This window comes from Acinonyx jubatus, chromosome A3 (assembly GCF_027475565.1).
Source record: "Acinonyx jubatus isolate Ajub_Pintada_27869175 chromosome A3, VMU_Ajub_asm_v1.0, whole genome shotgun sequence".
NCBI lineage: Eukaryota > Metazoa > Chordata > Mammalia > Carnivora > Felidae > Acinonyx > Acinonyx jubatus.
The window spans coordinates 134,939,644-134,957,500 of NC_069388.1; positions in this window are offsets into that span (position 1 = coordinate 134,939,644).

Below are 17,857 nucleotides of genomic sequence, written 5' to 3' on the forward strand. Positions count from 1 at the left end.
CCCAGTAGGTCGATTACTAGGTCATATGGTATTTCCATTTTTAGCTTTTTGAGGGACCTCTATACTGTTTTCCAGAGCGGCTGCACCAGTCTGCATTCCCACCAACAGTGCATGAGGGTTCCTATTTCTCTACATCCTTGCCAAACTTGTTCTTTCTTGTTCTGACAGATGTGCGGTGATATCTCATTGTAGTTTTGTTTGCGTTTGCCTGATGATGAGTGATGTTGAGCATCTTTTCATGTGTCTGTTGGCTGTCTGTATTTTTTCACTATTTGCAGACAACACGATATGATATACAGAAAACCCTAAACACTCTACCAATAAACTACTAAAACTGATCAATTAATTCAGTAAAGTTGCAGGATACGAAATCAATGTAGAAATCCGTGGCATTTTTATATGCTAATCATGTCCTAAAGTTTTTGATGGCATTTTCCTATTTTTTTTTAAACTTAGCTGTGTCTGCAACTGTTTCCTTTTTCACTAGCAATATTATCTGTGCCTTATCTTTTTTTTTTAATTTTTTATTTTTAACGCTTATTTATTTTTGAGACAGAGAGAGACACAGCATGAACAGGGGAGGGTCAGAGAGAGAGGGAGACACAGAATCCGAAACAGGCTCCGGGCTCTGAGCTGTCAGCACAGAGCCCAACGCGGGGCTCGAACTCACGGACCGCGAGATCATGACCTGAGCAGAAGTCAGACGCTTAACCGACTGAGCCACCGAGGCGCCCCGTGTGCCTTATCTTTTTATTTCATCGAAGAATCATATCAGAAGGGTGTTAATTATTTAAATAAACTTTTGAAAGAATCTGAATAGTTTCAGTACTTGTAGGTTTATAATAATGTTGCAAGTACAGTAGAGAGAATTCCGTATGTCAGATGCGTATATTTGAGACAAACACAAAATTAACATGAATACAGTATTATTAGTTAAAAGCCAGATATTATTCAAATTTTCCTTTTTTAAATGACGCCCTTCCTCTGTCCCGGGATCCCATCTGAGACCCACATTACATTTACTCACCATTCTCTTCACCCTGCTCTGCTGGGCAACAGTTTCTAAGACTTTGCCAATTTTTCACATCTTGATAGTTTTGAGGTCAGGTATTTTTTAAAATACTCCTCAGTTTGGGTTTGCCTGACGTGTTTTACATGGTCAGGTTGGGTTACAGGATTGGGGGAAGAGTCCCACAGAAAAGAGATGTCCCTCTTATCACATCATGTCAAGGGTCTGTGTTGTCAACATGATGTCCTAAGAGATGTTCCCCTTGACCACCTGGGTAATGGCAAATGTGCCATATTTCTTCACCATAGAGTCTCTCCTGTCTCCCCTTCCACACTCGGTTCTTTGAGGCAAGATACTAAGTTCCACCCCACTGGGATGGAGGATGGGCCTTGAGGTAAGGAATTAAATCACTTCCCAGAGGAGTGACTATCCACATACATTATTTGGAATTCTCCTGTATGGAAGATTTGTCTCTTCTCCCGTAATTATTTATTCAGTCATTTATTTATCATTACGGATTCTGGATATAGATTTTGTACTTCTGGCTATAACCCAAGACTGTGCTACTTACCGTTTCTCTAATTGTTCTACCTTCGGCCGTTGGGGGCCACTTCAGTTTGTCTCCTGTGCGCCTTCAATATACCCCATACTTTGGTTTTCTGAGCACATCCTTCCTTTGGGGAAATATTAAATGATCCAGGCACATTTTCATTTTCCTTGACCCAGGTCTAGAATCAGCCATTTCTCCAAGGAGCTTGTGGGGCTTTTATTAGTTCTGTTTTTCTAAGTTTAATTAACTTCTGACTTAATTGCTTTGTTTTCAGGGAATGTGCTCTGTACTGTATTGTTCTGTTTTGTTTTGTTCTGTTTTGTTTTTTGAAATTTGTTATTTCTTACTCTACGGCCTAGCCTCTCGCAAATTTTTGTAAATGTATTATGTATGGTCTGGAACAGCATTCGATAATTGCTGGGCGCAATATTTTCCTGAATATCTAATAAATCGAACTTGTTGATATTTATTTTCTGTGTTCATAGATCATTTTAACCTCTGGGTGTCCTAACCTAGCCTGAGAGAAGAAAGATGTAATGAGACCTTGCAGTATGATGCTGGATGTGGTATTTATGTGGTAATTTTGCCGTATTTTCACTTTGGCTCATTTGAAGCCATTTAATCAGGGCACACAATGATGTGACTTGTGAAGCAGGGGCCCCGGTGCCAGAGGGGCGTGTAGGACCCCAGCCACTGGTGAGGATGTTAATAGCTTCTTCCCACTGGCCTTCCCCGCTGGCCCCCTGTAGAAGGATGGTTCCTGCTACAACCTCACAGCAGGACGGGACAGGTGCCTGGACTGAGTGTGAGCCAGAGGCACTGCCAAATTTGCCACAGTGCTGCCCTGCTTCTCTGCCCTAAGACAGCGTGGGGTGCGTGCCCACCCTTCCCGTTGCCACGTCCTTCTGGGGGCGGAAGGTAACGGCCCACTGTGAGCATCCCGTCCTGAGATGACCTAGGGGGGCGAGGGAGGGGACCGAGGCTGCAGGGGACAGGTGTGAGGACCCGAGGACCTCTCCCTACAAGTCAAGAGCACGTGTGAGCTGAAGCTCCAGATCCCCAACGTATGTTCCACTGGATTTCAGTTACGAAGACAATTGCAAATGTAATATGGTTTACAATGTCACTATTCTAATTGCTATTTTTATTATCGAAGTATAGTTAACATACAACGTTAGCTTAGTTTCAGGTGGACGACACAGCGATTCGACCGTTTGGTACGTTGTGAAAAGCTTGCCACAGCACGTGTGGTCACCAACGGTCACCCTACGATGTTACCGCAATATTATCGACGATACTCCCTACGCTGTATATTTCATCTCTGTGACTTATTTATTTGGTGGCTGGAAGTCTGTACCTCTTAATCCCCTTCACCTATCTGTCCTGTCCTCTCTAGCAACCACCTTAAATTCAATATTTAAAATTTGAAACTGACTAATATAGAAAAAACTCCACAGGGGTCCTTCTGAGAACAGGGTTCCTGATGGCGCTGGCCACGCCCCCGAAGGGATTGCACACGACCTTCCTGCTGTATTTCCTGTTTTGTGTCTTAACACTTACTAAGTCTTTTTGGTTTTTATTTGCCAAGTGTATCTTTGTTTTTCACTTTTATCAATTTTTGATAGTTTAAATTGTGTCTTTTACAAGCAATATGTAACTTCACTTACTAATTTTTTTCACGTTCATTTATTTTTCATAGAGAAAGAGAGAGACAGAGCATGAGTGGGGTAGGGGCGGGGGGGGGGGGGCGTGGGAGACACAGAATCCGAAGCAGGCTCCAGGCTCTGAGCTGTCAGTACAGAGCCCGACCGGGGGCTCAAACCCACAAGCCACGAGATCATGACATGAGCCAAAGTCAGATGTTTAACTGACTGAGGCACCCAGGCGCCCCTACTAATTTTTTTAAGTTTGAGGTGTTTTTGTAATCTTAGTAGAGTTTTCCTCATTTGTCTTTGTTTGCATTAATGAACATTTTGCTTCAACCATTTTAGTTTGTGTTTTCTATTGTCATGATTTTTCAATACGTTTTTTCCATCGTCCCCCTTTTCACACATGATCAAGTTTTTAAAAATATTATTTCAGTTCTCTTTTACCTGGCACAATGTAAAATATCTATGCCTATATATGTTACTCTTTAATTTAGCACACATAATCAACCATTTATAAAGTACATTCTTAAGCCCGTCTTGAATAACAAAATAGCTTTAGAATCAATTATGCGGATTCTTCCCCCCCACAGACCCCAAGTCTCTGCACACTTGCTGTTACCATTTCTCCAAGGATTCGGTCGCTGGTAGTAATTCGTTCCATTTATTTCCATCGAAAAGCCTTTACTGTATTTTGTTTCTATCCATGACATCCTTTTCTATATACACAATTGATAACTGCTATCTGTTTGTAACTCATCTTTTTGAGGACAAATTGTCCGCTCTCTTCGAGGTTCTATTATTCGATTGAGGAGTATACTATAAACCGAAAAGGTTTTTCCTGGTGAGAAATCTGTCTTTTCTCTATTTCCAATTGCTCTTTGACTTTTGAGTTCTGTGGTTTCACTATAATTATAGTCCAAATAGAGTTTTCCTTTTATGTATCTTCTTGGTCCACATTGTTCCTCCTGCAACTGTGATCTGACTGGGGACCTATGTATTTCATTAGCCCTAAAAAAGCTCATCTAATCACCTCCTCCAGTACTGCCAACCCTCTGCTCTTTGTAGTGTGGCTGCTGGGATACCCATTAGATGTTTGATACAAGTTCTCATATGATCCCCTTAGCTCTTCATTTTTCTTTCATATTTTCTGACTCCTGTGCCTTTGGGCTGAATTCTGGGAAATTTTTGCAGATTTATCTGTGCATATGCTTTTTCTCATTGGTTTCATCAGCTGTTTAATAATTAATTGAGTCATCGAGTCTCTTAAATATGCATGTATGTATATTACACACACATATATATTTACAGATAGATCTAGAGCTATCCATTCACCTCTTTTTGTCTAACTATACCTGTATCTATATCAATATCTATATCTATATCATCTATAGCTATCTATCTATACATTGTATCTGGTTATTTTTCAAAGCTTTCTTGTATGTGTGTGTGTATATATATATATATATACACAAACGTGTATATATATATATATGTATATATATATACACATACACCTTGCGTTCAGTTATTTTTCTTTTTTTTAATGTTTATTTATTTTTGAGGGGGAGAGAGAGAGAGAGACAGAATCCGAAGCGGGCTCCAGGTTCCGAGCTGTCAGCACAGAGCCCGACGTGGGGCTCAAACCCACGAACTATGAGATCATGACCTGAGCCAAAGTCAGATGCTTAGCTGACTGAGCCACCGGGTGCCCCAGTGCTTGGTTATTTTTCAAAGTTTTCTTGTCATTTAGGATAGCTTCTTGTTGTTGCCTCAGTTTGGGCGACAAGAAACTATCTAAATGACAAAAAAAGCTTTGAAAAAAAAAATATATATATATCTGATTTGTACAATACTAAGTAATATTTATCTTATCATTTCAATACTAAGGAGTCCAAATGTGATGCTTACATTTCCCACGGATCCTCATGCATGAGGCTGGCTCATTTTGTAGTGTTTGCTAATCTTGGATTATGGTCTTTCATATTTAGTTGATTTTAACTAGTGGAAAACCAGAATTTCTAATCTGAGGATATTGTTTCAGGGAGATTTATGTCTGATTCTTCAGAGGTCTTCAGGTACCACTGACATGGGACCCTTTCATCCTGAAACACTGGAAAGTGTCGATGCCCTGAGAAACAGTGAACAAGTCTGACGGGGTCGGAGGATAGATTTTGTCTGATAGCGAGCAGTGACTTCCACACAGTTTTGGAATGTTAATGTGAGTACAGGTGAAGTTTAGAACTAGAGAAGACTTAAGAGTGGCTCCAATAGAGGTAAGAACATTGGAGTCCAAAGTGATGATTGGACCATGAAAGGAATGGAAAATATACCTGTAATTTTCAAGGTCTTCCCTAAGTTTTCAAATGAGGGTACTTAGTAAAAGACAATTGAAAGAAGTAAAGGTTGTTTATGATAAAAAATATACTGGTCCTCAGTGTGAGTTCAGGTACAACGTGGTCAAATGAGAGAAAAGGATGTGGCTTCTCACTCCCGCTTCCGTTGCAGAATGACTAGTGCAGAGTGACTTCCGGTAGCTGTTCTTTTGTAAGAAGAGAGCCCCTGCTTTTCCTCAGAATGGCAAAGCACACGGCAAAGTAATGCAGTGTTCAGTCTCCCCCGAAAATACGTGGGGTCAAGTGCATGTTGTCAGAACCAAGCACTAGCATCAGTTCCGGAAAATGCCCTGCAGCATGGGCTGCTTCATCTAGAAAGTCAAGTGTCTTGTTCTTCCTTCCTTTCCCCCATTTTTCCTGCCAGAAACTAAGATCCGTGTCTAGACCTGGAATAGTCTTGTGATGACTCGACGATAGACGCAAGTGATATCAGGAAAAGAAAGACATCTGGCCTCTGATAATCTTCGGCAGCCACCAACGCAGGTCCTCAACTGTCCAACTCCAGAATGACAACCCAAGTCACCCTTGCTTGACGCGCTATGGGAACCTGATGATGAAACTTATAACTCAACTGAAATGCAAACAATATCTCCCTCACAGGGGCGGAGTGAGACATAGGTTGACATGTGCGAAAGAATTTGCAAGACTCTGAAATACGAGCAGATGAAATTCCGAAGCCAGGAAACATTCCCATGACTGCTTATGTTCCATATACACAACATGTTGTTCATATAATGTTTAGGAATTTTTTAAATCCTCCCTCTATTCAAAATTTGTGTGTTAAACTTGTCATTATTTGTGCATCAGGGAGGGTAAGCTTCTGTTTCACACTTTGGTGCCAAATGTCCAGTTCTGTGGATTAGTAGGAGACAGAGAGAAAGGAAAATTGATTTCAAGGCAGTCACTTTACGGCAACTTGCATTTTTACTCTTGATTCCAGTGCTGTCTTCCATCCACCGTTCCCTTACGGAAGTACCCTTAGGACTGGTGAAGCAGGGTAGCCCCTTGCATTCTACATCTTCCCCACAACAACTGGGGTGGTTCCCCCAGTCTCGGGCTCTTAAACCATAACCTCTTCTTGCCTGCCACATGCTTACCCTTCCAGACACAACCATTACCCCTGAAACAGTTAAAGGCTTCCATTTTTCACATGAATGAGTAGTTTCTGAATCCTTAGAAATGGAACAAATTAAGCCACGCTGGAGTGGTTCTACTGACTGTTATTTACACATCGACAGTCACACAGGCCTTCTGAAAATGATGGCATAATGGTTGACTTGAGCTGGCAGGGAGCCTCTTACATATTCTAAGCACCCAGCCTTGTAGACAAGGTCACCAGCAAGTGTCCATAAATTTGTAAAGACTCAAAGACAGGAAGAGTGATCACACGTGTGACATGGCCCGAAAGCAATGAGGAGAACACTCTGAAAATTCTCAGGAAGCCATCACAGGAGCTCTGCTGAAGATCCCCCAGAGAAATGTGCTTGACCACTGAGCCTCAGGGCGAGAAGGAATGGTGGAGTGTTAGATTATAATTAGGGTCGCTGCAACAGTTCCATAATTTCATCCAATTATAACTTTTAAAGCAGGGATGATGCTGCTCTGAAACTCTTTCTAAGAAAAATCAGCTTCCGGCAAGAAGCTTTTCCGCGAGCCAAATGAGGGAAAGGCTCTCCAGATGAGAAGATACGTAGTACTTGAGCTGAACGTGCCAGCAACTTGAAAAGAATTGAACACCCCAGGAAACTGATTTTCTTCTAGGGAAAATTGCCATGAAAGTCAACAACTATTTACCATCGCTGTGTTTTCTGGAGGGCAACGTGTGGAAGGCACGTCCTGTCCCGGAGGAGACTTGACTGCAGAAAGAGGGGTCAAGGCCCAGTCATAGATTATGGTCCAAACCAGAGCGGGTATGAGAACCATTCTGTTTTGGGGCTCGGGTGTTTCCCCCCAGGGAAATGAGCAAGCAATGGCACAGAAGGTGGTAATGAATACTCCGGTTGCCAAGATGGCTACCTCTGAGGTCATAATGGGGTCACAGCAGGAAAGAGGGAAGGGAAAGAAGAGATAAGGAGATGAATCTCTGTATCTCCAGCTCCCATTGGAACAGAAGCAATTCCTTTACATTTCATAATGTTGAGTCTTCACATGGTTGTGTGTGAAAATAATTAAAATTATTTGCAAGGCCCTAAATTAGACTACAGAGCAGAAGCCACAAAGTGTGGTCTGTGGACCCCCGAGGCTCCCCAAGCTTCTTTCGGGGGGACCACACGGTCAAAACTGTTTGCACCATAACACTAAGACACTGTTCGCCATTTTACCTTCACTGACATTCACACTGATGGTACAAGGGCTACAATGTTGATGCCTTCCCGTGAGTCGAAGCACCAGCTCTGAAGCATATGGGAAATCACGGCGTTCATCGCCACCCCACATGCAGGAGGGATTTAGTATTTTGGAAAATTTATGTTTGCCATCATGACCCTGACAGCTTCCCAATGCTTCAAGGCTCTTACGATGAATGTGGTGTCTAGATGTTATTTAATGAAGAATGTCAACATTTGGGAGCCTAACTCAGTGAATCAGTATTTTCCAAATAACCGATGAATGATGTTACAAAATCAAGATCAATAAATGACCCACTCAAGGTGCAAAACAGACCAGGGGCACCTAGGTGGCTCAGTCGGTTAAACGCCCGACTTTAGCTCAGGTCATGATCTCGCGGTTTGTGAGTTCGAGCCCCACGTCAGGCTCTGTGCAGACAGCTCGGAGCCTGGAGCCGGCTTCGGATTCTGTGTCTCCTTCTCTCTCTGCCCCTCCCCAACTCACACTTTTTCTCTCTCTGTCAAAAATAAATAAATATTAAGAAAAAAAATTTAAGTGCAAAATAGACCAAGAGAATTTAAGGTAACATATTACAAAGCATTAATTGATATGTTTTGGATTCTGCATTGTAAATAAACTTTAAGAAAAGTAAATTCTGGTTTGCATCTGAGTAGACTATTCACAAACATCTGAAAAGCTATTAAAATAGCTCTCCCTTTTCCAACTACATATTTGTGTGAAACTGAATTTTCTGTATTTTAAACAAATTAACATATGACAACGAATTGAATCAATAGCATATATGACTATCCAGCTTTTATTTATGCAGCCAGATGTTAAAGAGATTTGCCAAAATGGAAAGCAATGTCACTGTTCCTTCTCTCCTCCTCCTCTTCCTCCTCCTCTTCCTCCTTCTTCTTTTTCTCCTTCTCCTTCTTCTTCTTCTAATCATTTTTTATGAGAAAGTTTATGTTCATATATAATGAACATAAGGTTGCTTTTACATGAATTAACAAACAAGTAATTTAAAATTTTTATATTTAATTTCTATCTATAAATATAACACACATAAAAGATTTTTGATATTGTCAACAGTTTTTAAGAGTATGGATGAGTCCTAAGACAAAAATATTTGGGAATCTCTGATGTACCGGGAAGTAACTGGAGACAGATATGGAAAGAAACACTAGCTCAAAATGATAGAAATGTGGATGTCACTGTGAGCAGCAGGCTTTTTATCTGGAAGGCGATGGGCAATCCATGAAGACTTGGAGACTAAAGAGTAATGCTTTCCTAATTATAATGGACTTAGAATGCAGTGCTGATTGGGATAAGAAGCAACAGAAGGTGGGAAGACGAGCTGAAACAAAGCTCTGCTGGTGGAATCTTATAACAGGAAAGAAATGAGTGTCGTTGGAGAATTTGCAAGGGTGTGATTTAGTGGCCGATGAAGTGTCAAAGGGCGGATTGTAAAACATTGATATTTGGGGCAATAATTTAGAAGATCAAGGTGTTGTTCCAGGAGATATCGGAGAACAAAGACACAGGGAGAGGAGAGGTTGAGGTTTTGATCTAGGGCATGTTGAATTTTTGCTTCCAGAGACACACAAAGTAGACTGGGTGGGATGGGGAAGAGCTTGGAAAGGTTGGGATTCAATCTGAGCACATTAGCAGGGCTGGAGGTCGATGGTTGATTCCGTCAAGATGGAAGGGGTTGTACAGGCCTTGAGGGTGGAAGAGACACCAGTGAAAGGAGTAGGGACAGAGCTGAGAGGTGGATTGGTGATATTTCCAGTTAGGGGGCCAGAAAAAAAAAAAAACGGGATATGAGCGAAAAATTAATCAGAGGTGGAAAAATATAAAAAGTGCCATATTGGGGCACCTGGGTGGCTCAGTCAATTAAGCATCTGACTCTTGACTTCAGCTCAGGTCAGACTCCACCCTGGGCATGAAGCCTACTTGGGATGCTCTCCCTCTCTCTCTCTCTCTCCCCCTCTGCCCCTCTTCCCTGCTGTCACTCTATCCCTCTCTCTCAAATTAACAAAAAAAATATCCTATCAAAGAAGTCAAGACATAAAATTGTTGTGAAGGGTAGACTTTGGGGGACTTTTCACGCAAGTGCAGTTGATTTTAACTGTTGCATTTGTTTGTGGTGTCACCTTTCTAAGAGTTGCATGGTGTGCAGGTACTTAATTTCAAAGGCAAGATTCATGCAACCCAGCGTATTCTATGCCCCTGGCTGCTGGAAAAAGCAAAGAAACATTGTCTTACGGTAGCTCCGAAATCTGGCATGGAGTTCACTGCGCTAAAACCAAGCTGCTGATTGGATGTATCGCTTTCTGGAGGCTGCAGGAAGAATCCACTCTCTTGCCTTTTCCAGAGTGTATTGGCCACCTGCATTCCTTGGCTCATGGCCTGCTTCTGTCCTCAAAGCCCCACATGGCCAATTGAATCTTTCTCGACATCACATCACTTGGCACCGACTGTTCTCACGTAAAGACCCTTATGATTACAATAGACCCACTGGGATAATCCAGCATAATCTCCCTATTTTAAGGTCTGGAGATTAGCAACCTTAATTCTAGCTGCTGTCTTAATCCCCCTTTGTATCTTTGGGGGACTGCCTACCACACTCAACTGTACTTGTTGACTGTACTTGTTGACTTATTAACTGTACTTGTTGACTTATTAACTATTTAATACCTGTTTACAGAATCATAAGAAACCAAATCATTAATATAGTCCTATTGAGTTCCTTTTTTTTTTAACTGAAAAAAGTACACAAATTTTAATGTCTTTCATTTGGGAAGGATTTTATTAACAACAAATGCATTTGCCCTACCTAAGTTACATTAATCAAAGTATGCCAACATCTGGCAAATCATGTCTCTGACAAAAGGTTACCTTTGGAAGAGAAAAGTCTCTGGAAAGGTGTTGATGCCCATGGTCACCCCGTTTTAAGCACATAACCCTTTTAGTGCTGTATGATCTATTGTACGGCTGGGTGTGATGTTTTTAAACATAAACATATACAATTCTCATAATAAAGTCCATTTATTCCTTGCCCGATTTAATGCAATATGGTTTTCTATTTCACATTGCACTTTGGATCTCCTGTCTGCATCCCACACCAAGTTTTATGGGTTATTATTATTTCGGTGGTAAAAAAAAAAAAATTTAAAGTGCATTTCAGAGACGCAAAGTGATTTGCCCAATGTAGCACATCCACTAAATATTAACAATAGAACTTAAGCACGTACCTTTTCACTAGAGAGCTTTCTCCTTCTACCATGCCGTTTTACTGTTACAATATGTAATTTGGAGTTAATTGTTAGAGGAGAATGTCAAGCCTGTTGATGACTTATTTTATTATATTGCCTGAGAGGCCCTACAGTCATGGAAATTGACTCTATTCACTGGAGGCCCACAATTAAAGCTGATTTCTGGAAACTGTATATTCCAAGTGGGCCTCACAACAGATGCAGATGCATGGGTTTCTGCCAGTTTGAGGGTGACTTCTATTGTTGGAAGCAGCACAGGTCCATCATACGGAGCAGGAGGAAACACGCCCCCACTCTCACCATCCTCTTGAGAGAAAATATCATTCTGGTAAAGACAGGTGAGGGAGAAGGTGCTTGTTCGTGTTATGCTCACTACAATGTTTGAAACATGGGCATGAGGAATAAAGGTCTTACCTTCGGGGAGATTCTGAGGCAGCCCCCCTGAGGGTGGTCTTTCTTCACCTGGGGAACATCTACTTGGCTGTTTGATGGAAGGATATGAACAGGGTCTAAAAACAAACTTTACAACACATCTTTATTAATTTGCTCATTTATTTCTGTTCCTTAAAGGAGTTGAGGGACAGAAATGAAATAAGAGAAACATACAGGGCATCCGAACAAACCAAAAAAAAAAATTACTGAATAAAGTTCTTCATAAATAACCTGTCATAAATAAACTATGATGCTGATCCCTCTCCTTCGATTATAAATGCAATCTAGTGGCCACATTAATTCTGACTCTCCCTCTCTCTCTCGTTTTTTTTTTCTTTTTTTTTTAATGCTTATTTATTTATTTATTTTGAGAGAGAGCCAGAGAGAGTGCACTCCGGGGAGGGGCAGACAGAGAGGGAGACAGAGAATTCCAAGCAGGCTGCACACTGTCTGCACAGAGCCTGATGCAGGTATTGATGTCACAAACTGTGTGATCATGACCTGAGTCAAAATCAAGAGTCAGAGGGCACACCTGGGCGGCTCAGTCAGGTAAGCATATGACTCCAGCTCAGGTCATGATCTCATGGCTCATGGGTTTGAGCCCCGCTTCTGGCTCTGTGCTGACAGCTCAGCTTCGGATTCTGGACCCTGCTTCGGATTCTGTGTCTCCCTCTCTCTGTGTCCCTTCCCTTCTCACGCTCTCTTTCTCTCAAAAATAAATAAACATTAAAAAAAAAGTCAGAGGCTCACCCAACTGAGCCATCCAAGCGCCCCTCCATGTTCCTTTTCTAACTTGACCAAAACAGCTGCTTGGGTTTAGGAAATGGAGCTTCCCACCATGTTTTATTCACCTTTCGCTGTGGAAAACTGGAAGATTCAGTAAGTATAGAGGATTAAAGATTTTAAATGAAGGAACTCCTCGTTAAATTCTCTTTCAAGACTGAAATCATGCCCAGTTTAAGTTCTTGATGTCAATGTCTTACCCCTGCCCCTGCCAATACACTTACAGGGGTCAATATTTTTCTGACTTGGAAAGCCACAGGAATAGGGTTGCTGCATCTGTGCTCATTGAGAAATTGCCCTGAAGGCACATGAATGAGCCAGCCCTGCCCTATAATGAGGTTGTACACAAAAGTAGGAGTGGAAATTGGGAGCAGTAGAAAGGCCTAAAACATTTGCACTTGACGAAAGGGCATAACCTGACCCCCAGACTTCTGTAAGTTTGCTATTATTTTGCAGTACCCTATTTCTGTATTACAAGAAATAGAGTCATATGAGATGACCAGGAGCCAGGCAACTTTTTTCCATAAAGAGTCAAAAGTAAGTATTTAAGGTTTTGTGGGCCTCCATCGCAACGACTCAATTCTGCCACAGCAGCACCAAAACAGCATAGACAATACATGAATGAATGAGTGTGCAGGTGGCTGTGTGCCAATAAAACTTTATTTCCTAGAACAAGTGGTGGGCCAGGTTTGACTCATGGGTGCAATTTGCTGACTGCTGGATTCTAAGCTAAGAACCACAAGCAATTGTACCTTAGGGTAAAATTGAACAGGCATTCATTAATCTAAAATCGTATCCAAATTGCAACATAAGAACACTAGCCCTAGGGGTCAGGAGACTGTGTGATACAGTTCGGGATAATGGAGTTTCTGTTTCTAATCTTGAGTACGAAATCTAGAATGCAAATGGTCAGCTCTACAACCTTGACTACATTATCGGATCTGCAAATTCTTCATCCGAAAAACAATAATTCTGAATCATCATTATAAACAATGATAACGTGTTTTTAGAAGACTAGAGAAAACCACCCTCCTTCGTACCCACACAGGAGAGCGTATTTGGGTCAGGATGCAAGGAGGGTTGTGTGTTTTGAGACACTCATAAGAAGAAATAAACTTCTGATTGCTTCCATTTTCCCCAAAAAAGGTACGAGATGAGGTCTTCAGCTGATGACATCTGGCAAAGTCGTGATAGGATTACACCGAAGATTCAGAAAGTGTATTTGTTAAGGAATGGAAGAGAATTTCCCAGACCTTGGGCTGGCTCCTTGGGGTAAAGTCGCTGCTGGCCATGGCTGCCAGGTGAGCCAGATTGGGGGGGGGAGGGGAGTGGGGGTGGGGGAAGAGAGGGGTGTCCACCCAGAGGGCCGGGGGTGGGGGGTAGGGGTGGGGAGGGGGACACGGGAGTATCTGTCAGGACAAAGCTGCAAAGCTGTAGGTGAGGGTGGGAAACACGGGAGAGTGGAGGGTGGGGCCCTTCCCCGGGCTCCATCTTGGGTTGACATCCGGACGGACAGAGGCAGCCATCTTGGGTTGACATCTGGATGGACAGAGGCAGTGGTCAGAGAAAGCTCAGCCCGGAGCGAGTCCTGGGGGGGGGGGGGGGGGGGGGGGGAGCCGCACAGGTGCTGGTGATCAGGAGTCGGCCCAGCATGAGCCCCAAAGTAGAGGATGCTTGTAGCTGGAGATGGTGATAACTGAGTAGAGATGAAGCAGGTTATTTAGTATTTACTAATTTATTGAACACCTATTATGTGCAGACACTGTCGGGAAAGCATGAAAAATGTATACTACGGCCCTGTATGCATTTGTGGGGTGGAGATGTAAGAATTACATCTAAAAGTTTACAAACCAAGACAAATATTTGACATAAAAGGGGAAATAAAAGTGATAGGGAGGGACCTGACATTTTTGAGCTCTGTTTCTATTCCAGGCCCTGCTGAGACACGTGGAATTTATAATTATTCCTTGTGCTCTGGATGATGGGGAATTTAAGTAACGTGTCTGATGTCTTGAAAGTATTAAGACAGAAAAGCAGAATATTTTCTCAGCACCGGTGTTCCAATTCGATTGCAAGGTAAGCAGTTTTGCATTTCCCTCCTGCGTGGAATCTCCATGGCCTTGCATTGAGTCACGGGGGGAATCAACCTTTGCATCACATACCTGCCCCTCTTCCTCTTCCCACATTTAAGGATGGGGAAAACCGAGACCTATAGACATGGGGAGAGTTGCCCAGAAATTTCCGTTGAGTAAGTGGCAGAGCCTGTGTGCCTTCATCCATTCCTGTCTGGGCAGGTGCGACCCCGGAGGCAGTTAACAGTCTCAGCTCCTCACACTTCTGCCGGGGCTCAAGGGCCAGGACCTGAACCGGATACGCAGACGGGTAGAAGCAGTTGTCATTGGTGTGAGGACATCAGGTAGCATCTGAAATATTTCATGTAGGAACATCACTGACAAAGTCTCTTTCAGGCTGTGAGCGATTCCTGAATCTCATAACCTGTAGGACCTTACAAATAAGTACTAATTGTCCACCCTATTGTTATTGCTGTTATTATTGTTATTGTTATTGTTATCGTTGTTGGAGAGAACACGAGAGCGAGGGAGAGGGGTGGAGGTAACTAGAGAGAGAATCCCAAGCACACTCCATGCTCAACGTGGAGCCTGACGCGGGACTCGATCCCACCACCTGGGATCATGACCTAAGGTGAAATCAAGAGTCTGACGCTCAACCAACTGAGCCACCCAGATGCCCCGGCAAGGTTCTTCAAGACCTCCACATTCTGGGTTACATACTGAATGCAAAAGTCTCCAAGAGGGTCTCGAAAATAAGTTTTATTTTTGTCAATTGTGAAAAAAAAAATATCACTGAACAAAACCTGTGGCCAAAGGAATATATTTTACCTTATTAAGAACTGTCAGACGGGAGACTGTTTTGGTAAAAAATCTCGTGCACCATTTAAGGTACCAGCTTGATTACAGACTAGCCCAAAGTTGCCTATAGCAAAACTTCAATTTTCTAAGGCTTTAACCACATGCCTAAGTAAGAGTACAGTTATAGACAAACTCCAGTTTATTACGTGATAGCATAAGGATGTAATGTGACAGAAAGAAATGTGAGTTTTAATTATTTAAGTCCAAGGTCAAATATTTCCCTCTTAGGTTCTAATAAATGTATTGACATCAGAAGCATGCTAAATATTTTGTATTCTTTAGTTCAATGAAGCAATTTATCCGTTAATTTATCCCGATGTCTTTGCTGTATCATTTTATACACATACTATACTAAATGAATCGCATCTAGGTGCCCTAACATTTAAAACATACGCTAAAATGTTGATCACAGGGACTCAATTCAACAGACTGCTCTCTGTAAAATATACTCCTGTAGGAAAGTTTTTTTTTCTCATTATGTAAACATAGATGTCAGAAATAACTGGGGTTAATAGTTCTACAGAAAAATCCCAGAAATATGTAAACAGGCATATTTAAATACCGATAAGACACTGTCTCCAGACCAAGGATGTAGATATTTCTTGGAGAGCTTTAAAACATCTGGGAGGCAGTCATGTGTGTGTTACCGTTCCTCTTATAAAATTACTTGTTTGCTCTCTAGGATATCATGTAATTAAAGATCTCAGATATTCATGTCAAACGAAAGCCTAACTCTGCAGAGCTGCAAGCACTGAGGAGACAGTACTGACAAGGCATTTGCAAGATCTTTGGACAGCTTAGAAACTGGAAGACAGAAGAACAAAAGAGAAAGGAACATAATATTCTAGGACGAGTGAGTGTGAGGCAAGTTGTACGTTTTTCTAGAACAAGCCTTGTTTAGAGACGGTTCCTCTTCTTCATGGGTGACTACCATGCAGACACCTACTGGGTCCCCAGCCCTGGGATATGTGCCGATTCTTGATCAGTTCTCAGCCACAGCGGCTCTGTCCCTTCACTTCCTGTTTCCCAGTTTTACGGATGAAGAAATTAAGTCCCCAAGGCTGGGTGGAGACACTCCACAGCGAGTGATTCCAGAGACAGGATGAGAGTCCGTGTTACCACGGTCAACATTCACTGTTCCTCCAACACGCATCAGTGGACCTCATATTCCTTTAGTGTCTTCATCAAAATTACTATAATTGCTCAGTAAAAGGTAATGACTAGAATAAAGGTCTGCACTAAAATGCACGGTGGCTGGTGTCAGTACGCTTACTAACTCAGGAGGAGATGGCGAGAAATGAAAGTTGCCCCACCAGGTCCCCACACCCTCCCCCCCCCACACACACAACAGGGTACAGCGGTGAAATAGGGAGAAACTCGCTTAGAAAAGGGACAGCAGAAGACAAGCGACAGGAACAGTCCATGGCATCGTGGCAGGCCCTGCCCTGGACGTGGGGAAATCCTTGATTAGGAGACGATTCTGCTTCCTGAGCAAAAGAGTCTGTCTGTTTTGTCTATTGCTCCCTTATCCTCCTCTGGGAGACCCTTCCTTGCTCAGTATCCTTACTGGAATGATCTTAGCGGGTGTTGAGTAGAGCGCTCTTCCCTGGAGAGACCAGATTTCATAAGCTCAGTACCTGCTGATGCTGGTTTAGGCATCCAGATATTGTGCTGATGCTACAACAGTCAATCAAAAAATCTCCTTTCAATGGGTTCCTCAAAGTTCTTCGTCAGACGACATTCTCCTGCTGATTTGTTCCATGGCTTGCTTGTCCCCAAGGCTCTGTCCCTCAAGTAAAGGTGGCTTGGTGCCATCAGGCTTGACTCACAAAGCCATCCCCCTCTTGCACTCCTCCCTTTGGGTTGGGTCTCAATGGCCATGTGGACGGTCGTTTTCTCAACGCTTTGTTAACCACACTTCTGAATCGACTCCAGTCAGAGAGTGGGGTGGTTAAGATGCCCTCTCTGCCCTCCTCTGTCCAGCCATCCAGCCGTCCTGAGGGTGACAAGGAAAGCGAACGCTGCCGCGTGTCCAGGAGGAAATGGAGAACGTGGGTCCTGCCGACCTTCTCTTCGTGCGGCCGCACCTCTCTGCAAGGGAAGCTGAAAAGCATAGTCTAGTCATGCGTCCAAGATGAATGGGAAAAATGAAGTCAACAGCTCATCAGTCTCTGTGAAATCAGTCTGCACTCCGTCACTCCGGGTCATTCTGGTTACAATCCAATTCTTCACAAACTGGCAGGTGCCGCGAAGTTCTCGAGGACAATTCTTCATACCCAAAGCTCTCCTTTCTTCCTTTGAGAGAAGTCTAAATGTGATGTTAGAATTTCTATTCCGCAATGTGAATTTACCTTGCCCACCATTATGAATCAGGTGCATCAAGTTCTGTTGACAAAAATGTCATGTCTTTTATAATAAATACCTTAATTTTTTAAATGGTTGTAGTAATGGTATTTCACAATAACTATTCTGATCTTGTAACTATTTTATAATGAATATTTTAAT